The sequence below is a fragment of the Gastrolobium bilobum genome, unplaced genomic scaffold (assembly GCF_033153095.1).
Source record: "Gastrolobium bilobum isolate Gb01-03AN ecotype WA unplaced genomic scaffold, APGP_CSIRO_Gbil_v1 utg84727, whole genome shotgun sequence".
Lineage (NCBI taxonomy): Eukaryota > Viridiplantae > Streptophyta > Magnoliopsida > Fabales > Fabaceae > Gastrolobium > Gastrolobium bilobum.
Window position 1 is genome coordinate 66,897 of NW_026898560.1, and position 18,762 is coordinate 85,658.

An 18,762-nucleotide genomic window follows, 5' to 3' on the forward strand; every position below is an offset into this window, starting at 1 on the left:
CATCAAATAAGGCTCAAATCCTATTTCAACAACACCCATAGCAATTCTTTCCATACACAACTTCATCATCAAAACTATTTTTTTGAAATATTCCTCATGTGTCAGTGTACTATATTATATATTAGTCATATTGTTTCTACAAATAATTGCAAAATTTCAGCCAATAAAGTACAGAACAAATGAACAATTAATGGATAAGTACTTAACTCTTTCTCCAGTTTAATCTTTTTAACAAGATGGACAATCGAAGAATTTAATTTGTCTTCAACGATATCATTATAATTCACAGACAGTGTCAACAAAGACAGAGAAACATTAGCATCACTTGAACTCTAACATGTTTGACTCTCAATATCCTAGTAAGAAATTAAAATTATATGAAATAAACTTAAAATTGGATGAAATGATAATGCACACACTAATTAATTGATCAAATTCGATAATAATTTTTAGATATTGCAACTCTTCCCAGTTCTCCTTATACAATATCATTGTCGCAAGCATTATCGAATATAGATTCATCCTGTAAATTTTTGAATAGTAAAAAAAATGCAAAGAATTAGTATAATGAAACGATGATTTTAAATAAAAACAACATACATTTGAGTCCACCACATACTTAAGAAATGATGTGATAATAATTTCAGTGCTGCAAACTTTTGAAACTTGATATTTTGGCCCATTGTATGAGTCTAAATTCTTTTTTTTTCACATTAAATAACATAGATTTGTCGTTAAGAACTTTAAGTTCTTCAGGATAATGCTCCAAATCAGCATCCTACAAAAAAATATTCCACAAAATTAATTTCTTAAAGTGAATTACTAAATAGAAGAATACCTAAGTGTTGTGAAAATGTGAGGAATGAGAATCAAACCCGCTTGAAATGCTGCTCGCGTATACTAGCATCACTCATTCCCAATAAAGTAGCACAATCTCTATCGAACAATATGAAAGATGCAGAATTCGTGTTATCCACCACTCTTACTTGAACACTAAATCTGTCACACATTAACACCAGCGGTCTTAGATACACATCACAAAGGAATGATTTTATAACAAAACTAAAAATTAGAGACAAAAAATCTTAATTAGGATAATAATTATCCCAATGTTTCTAGAAGTTCTTACAATACCATTTTTCAAAATCTTCACAAACAGAATATGAACATTTCTTATAGGACTTGTACCACCAGTTGTACCTGCGTTCAATTGATTTTATGGCTCCATAAATAATGCACGTGGTAATGTCACTGCAATTCTTAATATCACTGATAGACTTCCTTTAGTTTCTATCAGAAAATCATTTTCAAAAGAATATGATGATTGGTTGGACAACTGAGTCAACCTCATACTCTTTCTATCGGATCATATGTAAGCCTAAAACATAATATAATAGCAAGCAATTTGTGCATATACTCAAATCAATGCTTCATCGACGACACATGTATGTATATTAATTTACACGCAGTTTAAAAATATATAGTCCACCTTTTTTTTAATTCTACAATCTCTGGTACATTGGAATCCAAAAGAATCCTTGCATATATTTTGTATTCATTATTCCTATTTTACCTATACAATTAAGAAGACGTAAGAGAGAGAGATACAGAGAAACAAACAGGGTATAACAAAGTTAAGAAAAGAAACATACTAAAACACAAGAATAAAAATTATTAAGAAAAATCCAAAAATACCCCTAAAACCCTTTATCCTTGCAAGCTGAAAAATTATCACGTTATGAGAAGATTGATTATTTGCCAAGAAAGTCTGCACTTCATCTACATGTTGCTCCCACAAAGTGTACCTGTGCTTGTTAACCCCATTTCCGCAGTGATAGTAAGAAATCAATATATATTTCATATCGATATGACAAAAATACCTGAGGTCAACGCAACCATTTTTGTTTTCCTACTGGAGACAACATGCTCACGAACTTCCCAATTTCTGATAGTAAACCGATGATGTCTACAGAACAAAGAATTTGTTCACCTGTCAATGTTATCAACACAATAAAGATATAACTAAAATCAGAGAGAAATTATACTACCTACTAAATAAGGAGAGCCAGCGAATCTTTCTCAATAACGTCAAAATCAACAAAATTGAATCCATTGGCAGGAATAGTAGCATCAACAGTCGATTTAACATCCGTTCTCAAGTTGAAAGATAGACAATAATCATGTCTAGTTGGCCTGAAATTATCACTACTTAATCCAACTCCTATTTTTTTATTTTATAAAATAGACATCTCCTTCACAAATTTTTTACCAGACCTGTAAAGATCCTTTGACAGTAACATGGATCCTTTCACCCTGCAAAAGACATACATTAGTTAAAAAAAAACCAAACCATATCACAACAGAGCTGGGAAAAGAAATGCAAAGTATTATATTTTCATCTAATAGAACCATCTCCAAATTGTCGTCAAAATCTTTACGTTGAAAATTAGAAACCTTGCAAGTCCTAACCACCCTGACCTTAATCCTTCACTCCTGCTTGAATGGATTAAGGTCCTTTATAAAATCATATATGGAGTACATAACGAACGATATATTAGATAATGCAGAAGAACAAGTTGAGAAGATGAAGAATATTAGATAATACAGATAAACAAATTGAGAAGGTGAAGAAGCAAAAAAGCTGATGATAAAACGAAAAAACCTAGTAATACATATGATATTTATACACGAAATATTTTCCATTCTTTTAACTCATTTTTACATTTTACGATTAAAATTAAAATATAAATTTTTATTTTTAATGCTTATAACAATTGTCTATGCAGAAAGTTGTGGGATATTAATACAGCTAGACCTCACCAAAAGAATGCTGCACTTTTTTTCCACCTATGAAGTTTGATTTTTAAATTTGAAAAGTTACTAATAGAAGAAATATTTCAAAGTGTCTTTAGTGTGAACACAAGGCTGATATTGAAGGAGAGAGCGACACATCAATAAACTTTCCAATGTTGTATCTTCCTTTTATATATTAATAGATGTTGTTACACATATTTGTGCATTTTTTTATTTCCTATTTTAAAATGATGGACCCCACGATAATTGACTCTATAACATAAGATAAAATTTTTGGAGCAACATAAGACAAATAAAGCCCTTTTATATAATAATCCAAGTTCTGAAGTCTTTGCAAACCAGTACTGTCAAATTATCTATTGATGTGATATAACCTACATCACAATGACATCGATATTACTTGCAACAAAAACTAATTAGGTACACATACTTAATAAGACACACATGAGCTTTGTTGGAGATATCTATGGAGATAAATTAATCACTGTGTCTTGCACATAAACAAAACCTAATTAAAAGAATGAACCAAATAACCAACTAGTTTCAATTAATGATGCATTTCATATACTTACCTTCCACTACATGTTGATATCCACCCTAATTGGACACAATGAAGGTTCACATAAATAGTGTTCACCAGAGTCCACTTATATATACAACTCAATGAATCTTTGCTACGATTGGCTCAAAAATGCATCTATCACGTACGCCACATTATCATCGTCAACAACTTCCATAACAAACTGTTGCTTATCACTGGTGTCATATCTAGTTGTCAAGCGAGAAACAATTTGATGGTCTTGTAGCCCCAATTTCTTTTAGGAGATATATAAGGAAGGGTTAGGTATTTAGGTGGAAGTGGAAACTGGTGAGTTTAGTGTGTTGGAGGAGAGGGGTTATATAAGGGAAGAAGGAAGCGTTAGGTAAGACAGACAAACAATATTGTGCCATATGGTAACATCATGTGACTCATATCGAGTTAGGTAGAGAAATAAGGTGATTTGAGTGTTTGGAAAGATGAATAGCCAATATCTTGCAACATGACTAGTAGGAACAAGTCCAACTGTCTTAGTCTATAGGGCTAGTTATGTAGTGGAACCAACAGAACTGTAAAGATCCACTTCAACCCAAAACCTTAAGGTGTTGAGTTGAAGTGGATCTTTACATGGTAACAAAGCTTCAGTGTCCCAGGTTCGATCCTCGTCGGCCTCTGTTTTCTTTGTGAAATTTCTTAGTACAGTTAGGCTGGGCCTGATGCATCATCTACCTTTCAAGCCCAATGGGCTCTCTTGTGAAGGGACATGTTAGAGAATACTATAAACCATTAAAAAAGTCCTCACCCACCAACTTAAGCTTTTGGGTTGAATTGGTTCTTTACATGGTATCAGAGTTTCAGTGACCACAAGGTCACGAGTCCAATCCTTACCGCCTCCGCTTTCTAGTGGAATTTCTTAGCACAGGTAGACTGGGCCTGATGCATGATCCATCTTTCAAGCCCAATAGGCTCTCCTGTGAGAGGGTGTGTTAGATAATATTATAAACCATTAAAAAAGCTCTCACCCACTAGCTTAAGCTTTTGGGTTGAATTGTTTCTTTACATGGTAAAGAACCAATTTAACCCAAAAGCTTAAGGTTGTGGGTCAGGATACATTAATAATTTTATATATTTTTAACAATGCCCCCTCACAAGAAAGCTCATTGGGCTTGAAAGATGGATGATGCATCAGACTCAGCCTATCTATGCTAAAAAATTTCACAAAGAAATGGAGAGCAGCGAGAATCGAACCCGGGAGATCGAGACTATGATACCATGTAAAGAATCAATTCAACCTAAAAATTTATATTTGTAAGGGAGACTACATTAATAATTTTTTATATCTTTAATAGGAACCGGTCACAGGTTAAGAAAACAATTACAGTGGTGGGGCTAGTAAAATTTAAACGTGTCATTTCAATAAAATTTAAACCGTAGTATATTGATAATATTGTTTATAAAACGTGACGTTTTAATTTTTGTTGGATTATTTCAACCAAATTTAAAATATTCACTTATAATCCACATATGGTGTGTTTATATAACATTATCCAAATTAATTTTTATTTTTCCTTTTCCATCCTTAAATTTTTTAATGTATTCTTTTATTCATTTCACTCGAGACATTGGAGTATAATCCAAGCATTGCTGTATAAGGAAGATACTCAACAATAGACAAGCTTTCCTTTTTCCTAGAGACTCAAAGGACAAATAAATTTAAAAAGGGTCAAGATAGTTATTTTAAGTTGTAGAGAGGAAATAAGTGAGTCCCACCATTACAAGAAAAAAATAAAGTGTTATATGAAAATCGAAATGAGAGAACATGAGAGAAGATATCTCATGTAAAAGGAGAGTAATATTTTTTATTAAAAAACAAATATGAAAACAAAACCTACTTTTTCTGTTGTTCGTCTTTCTTTGTTTCGTTGAGTCACTTTAGTGGTACACACTATCAAAGATAGTCATGATGACAGATCAAGCTTTCAGGCACTTTTCCACCGAGGAGAAGGGCATGTGGACAAGGACATGGAACAATCAAGCAACAGTGTGAAGAGAGCGAGAGACCATCCCAACAAGAGAGACGTACAGAGAGAACTATATTTGCAGAAAGGTAAATAATGGAGCTTTACGTACCAGGCAAATTTTCATTCACTTTTGTCCATAGAATAAAGAAAGAGTAGATGAGAAAACACCTGTGTGAGTGTGTCTACTTTCTATTAAAGAAAGAAAGAGAACAATATGTGGTGTTGGGTTGGGGTGGTATTTGTACGTTTTCTGCACTAGTGGGGTTATGATTCTCAATCCCAAGAGAAAAAGAAAGAAATTAGGCTAGTTGAAATGATAAGCCGACAAAATCAAGGGAAAGGAGAAAATTATGAAATTGGTAATGGAGTCGACAAGTTATTGGTGTATAATTAGGGAAAAGAAAATATCGTACATACCATACCTCACACATATAGGGTCGGTAAAATGGGCTAGACTCGGTAGACAAACTCGCCGTGTCTGCCAAACTAGACGGGGTGGAATGAGCTGATTTAATTTTTGGCAAGTTGATAGCGGGGCGAGACAGATTAGTGTAAAATAAATTTTGGTCGACGGGCCAAGCTGGGTTTCTTAGCCCACTTTCAAAAGCGGAGTGAAGCAAACTGACTTATTTTTTTGATGGATTGATAACGCTCACTTTGCCACCTCTACTTACACGGATGAATAGTCTTTATCGCCCCTTCGCGTCTTATCCTATATATAGAGAGAGGGAAAGATAAATTTATAGTGGTGTAACTGTTACGTACATTATTAATCATTGACCTTATTTGTATTTAAATTATAATTTTTTAGTCACATGAGTCGTTAAATGCATTAAGTAATAACAACTAAGATTGAGTGTAAAAATTATTCTTCATGTACACTGATATAAGTTAAGACATGTGCGTACACACACATATATTCTGACCCATATATATATATATATAGAATAAGATTATTTTAATTAGTGTAAGTTATATCATCAATTTTAGTTATTGATTTTATTTAGATCTAAGTGCTCTAATTTATTAAGTGTACGAGTCATTGGATACAAGAAAATCATTGACTAGGATTGGTGGTAAAAAATTTATTCTTAACCGGTATATGTGACATTTTAATTAGTGTAAGTTATATCATCAATTTTAGTTATTGATTTTATTTAGATCTAAGTTCTCTAATTTATTAGGTGTACGAGTCATTGGATACAAGAAAATCATTGACTAGGATTGGTGGTAAAAAAATTTATTCTTAACCCGTATATGTGACATCCTTATGATAGTGAAAGTTAGCTATTTGGTTATTGCTTCCAATTGAAAATGAAATAAATTTAGCCTACCTACTGGGATAAGGAAGAACAAGGGAGACATTCATCCGCATCCTATGCAAACATTTTGGGGTGCATCTACCCCACTAATTGACTGCAAGTAGGCAAAGGACCACGAATCAAGATCCAAGCAAATTTCCACAGATCGACTTCTCCATTTTACTAGTTGATCTAAATAGTATGTTTGGCTCTCAGCAGAAAGAATTAGTTGAAGGATCCAATCTCCTAATTAAATTCTAGCTATATATTTATGTTGCCTCATTTGTGCACTATAAATCTTTATCCAATATTTTATTAAGAATATCTATATCATAATTAAATTTAAATTATTAAATATATGATTTTCAATATAATTTTTTGTTTTCAGATAATGTTTCCAACGGTTGTAAGAATACATCTAGGTGGTGATAATTAAATGCTAAAAATTGTTACAAGTAAAAGTGATCGCAGAACATCGATAAGGAATCTAACGGTCAAGTTTACGTATAAGGTAAAATTTGCATAATGAAAAAAATAATTTTTAAGGGTAAAGATTCCGTATATATAATCCCTACGAAGGTAATGTCAGGAATTTAAGTATGGGTTTTATTAGTCTCATTTCACATAAAATAGTAATCTTATGTTGTAGAGAGAATATAGGTGGGTCCCACCATTACAAGAGAAAAAAGTGGGGTGCAAAAATCGAAGTGAGGGAGCATGGAATATGTTATCTTATGCAAAAGGAGAGTAATATTTTCCTTTAAGTATATGTGGTGATGAAGTCCAAATAAAAGGATTAAGTGAGGTAGAAGAACGCACCCATTCAACCTTCTCCGGGCACCATGCCCTCGGGGTACGGCCCGTTTGGGCTAGCCCTAGATTTTTGACTTATCCTCTGGCCCCCAAAGGTTTGATGAAGTCCAAATAAAAGGATTAAGTGAGGTAGAAGAACGCACCCATTCAACCTTCTCCGGGCACCATGCCCTCGGGGTACAGCCCGTTTGGGCTAGCCCCTCATTGTAACAGTGGGTGCACTAAGCTTCGCAACCGGAGAAAGGACGAGACTAATCTCTCAACCGAAGATTTTTGACTTATCCTCTGGCCCCCAAAGGTTTTCCAAGAAACTGCTTGAGGCAGGGTATGATCCCTGTACTAAGCAATCCCTTGGGAGCTCAGCTGCCAACTAAGCTACCCAAGTATTTAGTGATTGTGTTTGGTGTAACTAAATTAGGCTTTTTGACCACTATAGCCTTTTTTAATAATTAATTACCAAACTGACCCTATTTATAAACTATTTCAAAAATTTAACCTCTCCAGAAAACATAACACCAATCTGCCCCTGTTTGACCGTTGACCATGAAGCCTACCCGGGTACACCCCTACCTACCCGGGTAAATTTTAAAAATTTTTACCTACCCGGGTACACCCCTCCCTACCCGGGTATATTTTTTGAATCTGGAAAATGTTTGAATTATTTACCCGGGTAGAGAGGGGTGTACCCGGGTAAATAATCATAACTCAAGCTTTTCTCTTCTTGCTTTTCTTCTTTGTTTCTGGTTTCTTTTTCAAACCTTGCAGAGTCATTTTAAGAATGGCCAATTTCTGAGCATCTGAGACAACCATCTCCAACATCTTCCTCTTGCCATCTTCAGTTGTCTCTTTTACAGTTTTCCACAACTCAAGCTTGTCAACGCCCAATTCCTTCACCTCTAATTCTGAACATTTTTTTGAATTGTCTGACTGGTGACATGTAATAGCATCCTTTGTTGGAGCAGAACCTTGATTATTTGCTTCACTAATCTCAGGCATATGATCCAGTGGAATATCTTTCATCAATAACCTGTTTTCAGATTTTGTTCTCCATGCGTTAGTCCTTCAATTTAGAGATTTTCATTTGCTGTTCACATAAAGAGGATGGGCGCACACAATCAGTTTATGATTATTTACCCGGGTACACCCCTCCCTACCCGGGTAAATAATTCAAACATTTTCCAGATTCAAGAAATATACCCGGGTAGGAAGGGGTGTACCCGGGTAGGTAAAAAATTTTAAAATTTACCCGGGTAGGTAGGGGTGTACCCGGGTAGGCTTCATGGTCAACGGTCAAACAGGGGCAGATTGGTGTTATGTTTTCTGGAGAGGTTAAATTTTTGAAATAGTTTATAAATAGGGTCAATTTGATAATTAATTATTAAAAAAAGGCTATAGTGGTCAAAAACCCAACTAAATTAACTCATTGGTAGTAGTTTTTCCCACCCCTTTTGGCTCATCTAACAGTGGTGTAAGAGCCAATAGTTTGGCTGAGTTAAGTATTTAGATGGTAGTTGATACAATTCAAGTTTGAGGGATTCAAACCCATGTTGTAGAGCCAAAGACTTGGTTAATAATTGGTTGATAACCTTATAAATAATCGAAGAAATTTCTGTTTGAGGAAGAATAAATAAATGTTGGGATTCACATACACTTGAAGGAAAGTTGATTGAAAATTCAAATTTGGGTGATAGAGACTCGAGAAATAAATTAAGTGAGGATATATATATATATATATATATATATATATATATATATATATATATATATATAAATGAAAGGAATAATATGATCAATATCTAAATTAAAGAATTAATATTTAAAAATATACTTTATATGCTAAATATGAAAATAGAATCAACACTTCATGAATATATTATGTATTTTATTCCAAGTTTAAATTGATATACTCTTTTGTTAGCAAAATCAATATTAATAAATATTTTAAGCTAGTAATAAAATTTATGAATATATATCATCTAACAAAATGTATTTAATAGTCTAAATTGACGATCCCTGTGTAGCAAAAAAGAGAGTAAAATTTAGGGGTGTAAATGGGCTAAGATGGCCTACAGGAGCCTATAGCTTAGCCTATATTAGGTCAGGCTTGACTTATTACAAATAGTAAAATAAAACAGGCCTAGACTTTTAAAAAAATCTATTTAGAAAATAGGCCATAGACCTTTTTGTATATGTTAGATCTATAAGCCTACAGGCCGACCTATATTATATTATTTATTTAAAATAATAAATAAAATTATTATTTTAATAATTTTGAACAATAAAATAATATTATTTTAGTTATTCTTTTAATCATTGAAAATTTAATAGGCTTAAACAGATCTAAGCCAAGACTTTTATTTTTTAAATATAGGTCAGACCAGACTTGTAATTTGGAATTTGGGGCCTACGCAGGCTAATAGTGTTGGGAATGGAACGAGGGAGTCCAAAACCTTTGCAAAGAATTTATCCATCAATGGATCAAGTGATAAACCACAAAGTGGGCCGACACCACATCTCAACCCAAAATCTTAAGGCTATAGGTTTATGGGTCTTTTGCACTTATATGATCATCACTTGGTTTAAGTCTGGCCTATGTGGGACTTATTTCACCACTATTCACTCACACTTGATTGTTTCCAACATCCTCCCTCAAGTGTGAGGCCCAATATCATTCTTACCCTAAGGGCAACTTCTGCGGAAGTCTTTTTCTCTTCAAATATTAAGGGTCACACTAGCCTTCTGCACAGGCCTCCAAATACTTAGCTCAGCCAAATCGTTGGCTCTGATACCACTGTTGGAAATGGAACGAGGGAACCCAAAACCTTTGCAAAAGACACTACAAGAAAAAAGTTTATTTGTGACAAAAATTTTCGTCACAAATTTTGTCACAAATAAAAATTTTCGACACAAATAATCAAATTTCGTCACTAATAAATTTGCGACTCGGGAATTTGTGACGAAATTTCATATGTAGTGACGAAATTTGCGACACTAATAAGATTTTTTCTTGTAGTGAGATTTATCCACCAATGGACCAAGTGATAAACAACAAAGTGGGCCAACACCACATCTTAACCCAAAACCTTAAAGCTATAGGTTTATGAGTCTTTTGCACTTATATGGTCATCACTTGGTCTAAGTCTAGCCTATGTGGGACTTATTTCACCACTACTCACTCACACTTGATTATTTCCAACAAATAGGTCAGGCCATACCTAATATTTTTTATACAGGCCTATTTAAGGCAAAGCTTAGCCTAGCCTAGTCTATTTACGCTCCTACTGTTGAGATAGTAAATATAAAAGGAAAAAATTTACTTACACCTAAAAAGTAAGGGAAAAATGTGTATGATTTTAAAGGATGTAAAATTGTGTCATTTTAAGTGAGACAAAGGAATAGATAAAGGAGGAGAGAGAGTGAACAGAAAAATATAAAAGTGTGGATCCCACCTCTTTATGAGAGTGAAATGATATAAATTGTGTCAGGACAAATACTTTTCCCAAAAAATAAATACAAACACGGAATCAGTTTTTTAGAGTCACTTTATCGAGAGAAAAAAAAACATAAGAATGTAGATTTGAGTTATTTCTGAAAGGACTAATTTATGCAACGAATACTATTTTAAGAATGGTATAAATGTGAAGACAATAAAAGAGAAAATTTTGGGAGAATAAGCAGGGACCCATGCTTGCATGCAGATGCACCAAAAGCCAGAAAGTACTTTCTGAATCGTGCTTATGATGTGTGGGTTCTACCACACGGCCACTTGACACCACTATCAATTTTCATTTATTCTCCTGCTTCGCCATGGGCCCTTCAGAGTTCGGGTTGTTGAGTTGAGAGAGAAGCCAATAGCTGCAACATGTACTTACTTCTAAGGGTGTGTTTCACTGGTTAAAGCATAACAGCTGGATTATTATATAAAAATATTCATTTCATGTTTTATTTATTTAAAAAAAAATTGAGATAGAATAAAACAAAACATGAAACATAAGATATAAATATGAAAAAATTATAACTCAGTCAACCAGCAAATTTTTTATTGTTAGTATATTAATATAAATAGATATAAATATAAATTAATTTTTTTTAACACAGGGTATAAAATTGAGATAGAATAAAACAAAACATGAAACATAAGATATAAATATGTTTTATTTATTTATTGTTGGTGGGGTAAGTATAGAAGCATTGATGAACATAGGTTTAACAAAATAGTTAATGGAAAAGGAAGCAAAGAACGTAGGAGGAACTCTTGCATCTCAAAAAGCAGAAACATTAGCAGTTCGTTAAGCTGAAAAGCTAGCATTTTGATGATAATAAGAAGCTAGCATAGTACATATATCGTAGTGGCTGGAGAGAATCAAACTTTCTTCAAAACAACGTAATTAAACACAGGAGATGGTGGGTATAGAAATAGAATAAGTATCTTTTAAAATGAGTTTATGTTTAAACTAAGGGATTAATGTTTCTTCTATTTTGTGTTTTAGAAGATAATTTTATCTACTGCAACCCTAAAAATGATGTTATTTTGGGATTTAAGATTAAAAATAAAAAATATTTTAATAAAATTCATGATATAAAAGGAAAGTAAAATTATCAAATACTATTTATTTTTTATCTAAACCTTAAAATAACATCGTTTTGAAATTATAGAAGATAAAATTATGGATCCCTCGGATGTCATGCAACACGAAATCTTAAAAAAAATAACTATGTATTACGAACAGTACATAATATTTTTTTATACCCGTTATAATTATGTACTACGGGTAGTACATAATTATAAATTAAAGTTTTTTTTATATCTCTTATAACTATATACTACCCATATAGTATATAGTTATTTTTTTGTTGCAGGAATTCCTACAACATAATTATTATATTTTCCTAAAATTATCTCCTGAGATATAAGAAATACTTTTTTTTAAATTAAATAAGTAAAAAAAATTATTATAAATTTCATTTAAAATATATCATTTTTAATTTACTAAAGTTTAAGAATGAATATATTTTTAACATTTAAACGAGATGGACCCTTTCTATATAATGACCTTTCGCTAGACTTCTTCCTCGTAAATGATTTAATTCAATTAAATTGCAGTGTTTCTTTGGATAAAGTCCAAGACATGCAAAGTTTCTGACAGCCTGCACGAATCCCTCCTACCATCACCCACTTTAGCCTTTATTTATCTTTATTACCAATTCTTTTATTTACTTTTCATTTGTAATGAACTACAACAGGTTTAAAATAACTAAAAATTATGTGTAGGAAATATATATCACGAACTATATGGAAATTAAATAAAAGCAAACCTAAGCTAGCTTGCCCAGTTAGTCCACCGATAATAGGGGTATAACTTGAACTAAGTTGAACATATATTATACCTACTTATCCATTTACCATCCCTTCAATTTATGTCAATGATGAATTTAACGTTGAATTTGGATAATAAACATAGGTTTCTTTTTCTATTTCAAAACTAGCTTAGAATACACGTCATTCTGTGAATATGAAAAAAAAAGTAACTGGGAGTGAAAGAGAAGAGAGAAATCTTTTTGGCATTATCTGATAGAACAAATCTTTTTCGCATCTTCTTGTTTTTATGAACCAAACAAAAGATCCACTTGTTCCCATTCTTTATGCATGTTTTGAAAACGTAATGGTGATTATACAATAATATTATTATAAAACGTTTAGTTAATTAGTACAAAGATATTAATTAAAGAGCATTTAATATTATTTAATTTTAAAAATAAGAAACACTTTTTGAGTTCTTGATACATTAAATAGCATTCGTTAACAAATATTTTATTCACTACAAGAAAAAATCTTATTAGTAACAAAATTTTATAAAATTTCGTTACAAATTCCTACATCGTAAGTAAATATCGTCACAAATTTCTGTGTCGCAAGTTTATTTGTGACGAAATTTAATTATTTGTGTCAAAAATTGTCATTTGTGACAAAATTCATGACGAAATTTGTCTTCACAAATAAATTTTTTTCTTGTAGTGATTTTTATTTATTTTTTACTTTTTTAACTATTGTCCTTCATTAATTATTGGACGAGGGGCATTCATTAACATATTCTTATCATCATAAAAATCATACACTTAATCTCTATACTAAACTTTTACGTCTTTATTTTTGAAAAAGAAAAAGAAAAAGTAAGTATCAAAAAGTGTCTGATTTTTAATTTATATATACGTCTTTATTATTAACTATATATGACATTTTGTCTAATTTATATTTGCTCCTATAGTTTTTAATAATCATATAACAAATATTCTGACAGACAAATTTTTATATACAAAATCAAATATCTGGTGTTTATAGCTAATTGAGAAATACCATAATTACTTTCAAAAAGTGGATATATAAATTTAGAGTTTAAAAAATACAAGCAAGTTTCGAACCTAATCTGCTTTATGTATTATTTTGTTTGGGTATCATATCTTAAATTTTTATCTTAATTTGAGAAAGCCTTATAAATTAGTAAATGAAAAGCTGAGAAAGTTTGACTGGCATAAAGTAATGAACGAGTCACTTCTCAACCACCATTTATTATGCAATGTATCACTTTGTAGAGAAAATCTGGAGTGCCATATGAGTATTACTTCTCAACCACTGATCATTTGATTTTTATTTTTTTTGGAAATAACCACTCATTTGATTTTAGATGCATTAAATAATGTTTTAAATTTAACCAACATTTATAGTTAGGTATACATGTTACATTTTATTAGACTGGAGATACTACTCAAAGTATATTAGATTTTTTTTTTTTTCATTTTGTCGAGCACTCATTTATTATATTATTTGTGAACGTATCATATCTCAAATATTTACTATAAAAAGAAAAGAAAAGAAGCTAAGGACATTGACCGGTAGGTGATCACTATTCCTCCTTACGAACACGAAAAGCCTGCAACTTCCCACTCCTAATAGACTTCTTCTACAAGTGACCAGTTGCAAATTTTACTTTATCCCATTGAATCCTACTAATGGTTGGATATAACTCTTAATTTGCATTCGGATGATGATGACTTTTATAGTTTTATTAGCGGAACACAGGGAAAATCAACGGATCCCTTTTAGTAATAGATAATAGAGTTTGATGTTTTTAGGTGATAAAATTATCTACTATACATACATAAAAATGTATGAGATCCATGTGAGATCATGTGAAGAGAAAAGAGAAAAAAAAGAAAGATCTTATCTATTTTTATGTATGTGTAAGAGATAATTTTATTTCCTATAATATAAGAGACATTAAAGATTTGATAATAAGTATCTGATTCTTAAAGAGGATTATCATTTCTGGTTCAGTGATAGAATTTTTTTTTTTGGCACACAGAGACATAAAACAATGAAAGAGAAACAATAAAGAATTCTGATGGGATCATTCTTTTTTATGTTTGAGTGGTAGAATTTTTTTTTGCCACCGAAGCAAAAATGCTAATCCCTTCTTAAAGATTGTTTTACTTTCATAATTATTAGTTATTTTTTTGTTTTATTTTCTTCCTAATTTTTGAGATATATTAAAGAATTTAGAATTTGTGGCGAGAAGACCTTGCCAAGGCATAAAGTATGTTCACGTCTGGAGAATAATTCGGGAGTTTTATTTTTATTTAAAAAAAAAAAAACCAACATTCTCTGACATTCTGGGAAAGTTGGTAGCATAATAGATTTTTTTTAAAAAGCATTTAAGGTAAAAAAAGACAAAAACAGTAGTAGTGTAGAAAATTAAAAATAAACAAATAGATAAAAATATTTACACACGATAAATGTTTTACTTATTGGTTGTAAAGTGTATATATATATAGATTAGTTATAAAACAAATGTGTTCAACCTATATTTAGTCTATTTTACTTCATGATGCTGAAAACAAATATGTTTTCCGAGGATGTAATTGTTAATCTTTTGGTGTTCGTCCCGTTTCAGATTAAATAATTATTTTCTTTTTCAGTTTATTGAATTTCCTTTCTTAAAAAAAGGAAGAAAATGTGAAAATATCATTATTCATATATAATTTTGACCCTAGAAGAAAATATGTTCTCTTGGTCTTGGGTCCCTCCGTACGTTCAACCAAATAATCAAATAAGGAATTCACATTGAATTTTGCAATGTTTTTATCTGGTTGAAGCCAGCTAGAGCAACAGTCATAGTCCATTTTCAAACAAGCATGAAAGAAGCATAGGGGCCTTCATGTCGAATAAATCTTTGATATTATTGTTGTACTTAAATTCAGCGCATCTTATTAACAAGAGCATTATACATCAGACGAGAGAGAAAAAATCTGACAGAAAAAATAAAATTTTAGTTAATATGTAATATTTTTATTGATGAAATGTACTGAATCTTTGGTACAGCAATAGTAATAAAGATTTATTCCTTCGTGTCATGAAATAGGTTCTTGTGGTCACAGTGCATACTTACTCCACCGACAGGGGAATAAAAAACAGCGACTAAGGAACTGTTAAAAGAAAAACATGAGTTGGTTTCATATTATTGGAGAAGTGAAGGTTCAAAGTTCAAACGATGGTGTCAGCAGTTATTCTATGCATTTTCATGTACAAATCCTGTGATGTAACAGTAAGGTATGAGGTATTGCCCCATTTAGATTAGGGTGGACCACTGGAGTGAATCAGTTATTATTTTGGTTGGGGGACGGTGGTCAAATAGTCAGCAATTCAGCATAGTTGGCTTGGAATATAGTGGAATGAAGCATTTTGAATTGATCACGGTCGACGAGGCTTAAGCAAAAGAAGAAAACAGTGTCACAAGTCAACATGACACTCTTTTCATGTCTTGAAATTTTGCTCCTTTGTTATTGTTACATATCATTTTTCAAACTTGTGTTCTTATATAAAATTATCTGTAAATATGAAAAGTTGCTTTTTTTTCTCTTAGTCATGTTATTGACGTATAAAGTGAAAAACAAATAATTTTTTAGATTTACACAAAATTTTATCAATAAAACTTTGTGTAAGTCACTGAAAGAACATAAGTTTATATCCTTTTAGATGACATTCAGTGAATCCATTTAATATTTTTACTTTACATCTCTCTTTTTTTCACTAAAAAAGTGTAAAACATAAATAAATAAATAATGAGGAATAGAAGTAATATTATTATATTTGGGCCGTGGTTTGATTTGTGTAATCATGTTATATACTAAGGGAGCGTTTGATAGAGGAGAATTTTTTTTTACCAGATAAATAGAATCATTGGAGAAATTGTGAGAAAATGAGTTTGCTGGTAAAGTTGAAAAAAGTTGTTTGGTTGGACGAAATATTACCGGATAAATTAATTAAATTTTTGTAAATCTATATTTTGTTTTATCCATTTCCCCATATCTAACAATATCATATTAGAAGTGGCATTTCTACTTTGTGTTTGTCAGCTATTTTTGCTCACAATTGATGAAGGATGGGCATTCAAGTTTGCTTGCTAAATTTGTAAATAACTTGAACCAAACATGGACAAAAAAAAAAATGCTACTTACAATTGTCTAGATATTTCATGAGAATACTTGAATCAAACGTCCCCTAAGAAAAATGATCGAGAAAGTGTTTTTTTGTTTAAATACGATTGAGAAAGTAATGAATGCAATCAATTGTGCTTGTATTAGTAGATGAAGTACATGAAGATGCAAAATAAGATCGATTTTGAAAGTGGAGTTAGATAAAAATGTTTTAATTTTAAATTTATTTATTTTATTTTTATTTTATTTTTGTAATGGGAGGGGCATAGCCCCAAAATGTTTTAATTAATTCTGACAGAGGATAGAATATTATTTTAACTCACTATCATGTTATAAAAGCGGTCATGCTATAATTATGATATAAGTAAGTTGCAATTTATCTTTTACTGTCCCGAATTTTTTGTGTACTTCAAAAATATCACCAACTCAACATAATAATAGTTTAATTTTGATACATTATTATTATAAAAAAGTTTACTATATATCACCAACTCATTATTATTATTATGTCATTTAATGAATTTGATATCTTGTATGTTGTCAAACTAATTAAATGATGCGATAACACATCATTAATATCATTAACTATGTGAATTTTTTTTAATATTGACAGTATATACAAATTAAATTCAATTAACAATAACGTTAATACTGTGTTTTCAACATAATAGTAATTGTCTAAAATAATTGAAAAAGGATTTTCCATAGAATGAAATAGAAAAGATTAATATATCTATATTGATACCTTATTCTTTTTCCTTTTTTTTTTTTTTTTTTTTACTATTAAGCGATTAATATTTTAATTAAGGGTGCGAATAAGGCAAGTAACTATTAAAGGTTTATGGCCTAGTCTACTTTGGACCTAATTTGTTATTTATTTATCAAATAAGTCATGCCTACGATTTTAAAACAGCCTATTTAACTAAGTCATGTGTAGATGACTTTAGTCTCAATGCTGCATTGTCTTGATTACAGTTATACAGAATACAATTATTTTGTTAAAAGCTAGGTTCTGTTGAAACCTAAAATGCTTAAATTTATTAACCTTTTTAAAAGTCTTTATGTAATAAACACTTTTAGAAAAACTTTAAATTAGGCTTAAGCTTGCTAAAAAGCTTATAATATATTTAAAAGAACTATTTTCACCGTCAACTGTGATAAGTTTCACTGCCATATATTTAAAAGAACTAAAAACAATTTTCAACTTACGAGTTTGAGAAAATAAAAAAATGATTTCAATATCATTTAGTTTTAAAATTTTCATTATGAATGTATATAAAAAATAAATTAGGTAGAGAAAGAAAAATGGAGACAATATCTTGACAAGCAAAGGGGTATAGTTAAAGACCAATTATCTTAATATATATATATCCAAAAAAAATTAGAAAAGAAGCAAGTTGGATTTTTTTTGATAATTTGATTAAATTTAATTTCAATTTTAAATTACTAAAAATTTAATAACATAACTTAAACATAAATTCATGCCAGTTCTTGGAGTTTGGGAAACATAAAAGGTATGCTACAACCATCGGTGAGAAGCATACGGATAACTTGAATATTTAAATTGGGCCTCGTGGCAGTTTTTGGAAGCCCATATATTCTGAGCCGAAAAAATGTTTTTACTTCAATTGGATTATAATGTAATTTCCTTTGGCAGGAAGAAGATAGAAGTTTTTTTTCATTATTATTATTATTATTATTATTATTATTATTTTTGGTGAACAAAAAATTTAGATGAGGGTTAGACATCGATATCCCACCAATGGCAAGGCAAAACCCCATA

The 18,762-nt window shown here is 30.9% G+C and overlaps 1 long non-coding RNA gene across 2 annotated transcripts; it reads right to left on the reverse strand.

Annotated features, from left to right (window-relative positions):
* Window positions 1–690: 690 nt before the first annotated feature.
* LOC133317397 (uncharacterized) lies at window positions 691–3,591 on the reverse strand. 2 transcript variants are annotated; one of them, XR_009752308.1, is made up of 4 exons: window positions 3,387–3,591; window positions 2,275–2,313; window positions 876–1,990; window positions 691–778 (listed from the first exon to the last, which is right to left on the reverse strand). It is a non-coding gene; the product is annotated as an uncharacterized LOC133317397 (long non-coding RNA). The 2 variants fall into 2 exon arrangements; XR_009752307.1 differs by lacking the exons at window positions 691–778; window positions 876–1,990 and adding an exon at window positions 2,062–2,193.
* Window positions 3,592–18,762: the final 15,171 nt, after the last annotated feature.